Below are 2,269 nucleotides of genomic sequence, written 5' to 3'. Positions count from 1 at the left end.
GGATGTCAATGATGAAGAGAGGTTTGCAATTGTGAAGAAGTTCCGTCATATGCATGGGACGCTACCGCCATCCAATAAGCTCTTGTAGTATTATCTCTTTTAAGGAATTCATCAAATTCCCTTTACAATAAGTCCTCTCTCTATATGTGCTTGTTGGACATTACTATATAAGTATCTTTTCTTTTTCTCTCGTAATTCATACTTAAAAAAATAATTTCTCCCTTTTGGAGATGCGGGGTATTGATCCCCGTACCTCTCGCATGCTAAGCGAGCGCTCTACCATCTGAGCTACATCCCTACAATTTTTGCATCACAAAATCCTAAAGTTTCCGTCATCAATAATAGTGAAAATGAAGAAATATTGCTACCCAACATGTCATGAATAGGGAAAAATTGAAAAGAAATAATATATTAGATAGTCTTATTTTTGGAGATGCAAGGTATCGATCCCTGTAGTTTTTGCATGCAAAGCGAGCACCCTGCCATCTAGGCTACATCCCAGTGATTTGTTACACCATAAAACCCTAAATGTCCCATCATTAATAATAGTGAAAATAAAAACATATCAAAATATTAATAACAAATAGTTTGGTTTGGTGATCGGGGGCATCAATAATTGTGAAAATGAAAAAATATAATAACAAATTAAATACTTTCTTTTGGAGAGGCGGGTTATCAATCCCCGTACAACTCGCATGCAAAGCGAGCGCTCTACCATCTAAAGCTATATCTCTACAATTTTTACGTCACGAAACCCTAAACGTCTCGTCATGAATAATAGTGAAAATGAAAAAATATCGCTACTCATTATGTCATAAATAAGGAAATATTGAATAGAAATAAAATTGTAATAACGAATAGTTTCTTTTGGAGATGCGAGGTATCGATCCCCGTATCTCTCGCATCACAATTTTACATCAAAAAACTCTAAACTTCTCATCATCAATGATATTGAAAATGAAAAACTATCCCCGCTCATTATGTCGTAAATAAGGAAAAATTTAAAAGAACTAATATACTTCGTAATCGTTTCCTTTGTTGATGCATGGTACCGATCCCAGTACTTATCACATGGGATGCAAACGCTCAACCATCTGAGCTATATCCTCAAGATTCTTACATCATAAAATCCTAAACATCTCGTCATCAACAATAGTGAAAATAAAAAATAATGCTATTCATTATGTCATAAATAAGGAAAAATTGAATAGGAATAAAATAGTAATAACGAAACTCTTTTGGAGGTATGGGGTATCGATCCGATCCCCGTACCAATCGCATGCTAAGCAAGAAATCTACCATCTAAGCTACATTCCCATAATACTTATATCAGAAAACCCTAAATGTCCTGTCATCAAGTGAAAATGAAAAAATATCTCCGCTAATTATGTTATAAATAAGGAAAGGTTGAATAGAATTAAAATATTAATAACAAATAATTTCTTTTTGAGATGCAGGATATCCCCTTACCTCTCGCATGCTAAATGAGATCTACCATCTAAGCTACATCCCCACAATTGTTGCATCATAAAACCCTCAAATTCCCATCACAAGCTACATCCCCACAATTGTTGCATCATAAAACCCTAAATTTTCCATCATCAATAATATTGAAAATGAAGAAAATCTAGAGATGCAGGGTATCGATCCCCATACCTCTCGCATGCAAAGCGAGTGCTCTACCATTTAAGCTATATCCCCAAAATTCTTATGTCACAAAGTCCTAAACATCTCGTCATCAGTAATAGTGAAAATGAAAAACTATCCCGGCTCATTATGTCCTAAATTAGAAAAAATTGAAAAAAAATAATATATTTAGTAATCGATTCAATCGGAGATGCAAGGTATTGATCCCCGTACTTTCCACATGGGAAATGAACGCTCTACCATTTGAACTACATCCCTACAATTCTTACATCAAAAAACCCTAAACGTCCCTTCATCAATAATTGTGAAAATGAAAAAGTATCTCTGCATATTATGTCATAAATAAGGAAATATTGAATAGAAATAAAATATTAATAATAAATAGTTTCTTTTGGAGATGCGAGGTATCGATCCTCGTACTTCTCGTATGCTAAACCGTACCTCTCGCATCCTAAGTGAAGCTACATCCCCACAATTCTTGCATCACAAAACCCTAAATTTTCCATCATCAATAATAGTGAAAATGAAGAAATATCGCTACTCAACCTTCATGAATAAGGAAAAATTGAAAATAAATAATTTTGAATAATATATTTAATAACATAGTTTTATTTTGGAGATG

General features: G+C 33.7%; 1 non-coding gene across 1 annotated transcript; it reads right to left on the bottom strand.

Annotated features, from left to right (window-relative positions):
- Positions 1–225: 225 nt before the first annotated feature.
- Positions 226–298, bottom strand: TRNAA-AGC. Its single transcript has one exon. It is a non-coding gene; the product is annotated as a tRNA-Ala (tRNA).
- Between the last annotated feature and the right edge of the window lie 1,971 nt (positions 299–2,269).

This window comes from Cucurbita moschata, unplaced genomic scaffold, assembly GCF_002738365.1.
Source record: "Cucurbita moschata cultivar Rifu unplaced genomic scaffold, Cmos_1.0 Cmo_Scf00084, whole genome shotgun sequence".
Classification (NCBI taxonomy): domain Eukaryota; kingdom Viridiplantae; phylum Streptophyta; class Magnoliopsida; order Cucurbitales; family Cucurbitaceae; genus Cucurbita; species Cucurbita moschata.
The sequence above is the reverse complement of the archived record's forward strand: the minus strand, read 5'-3'. Positions and strand labels throughout refer to the sequence as shown.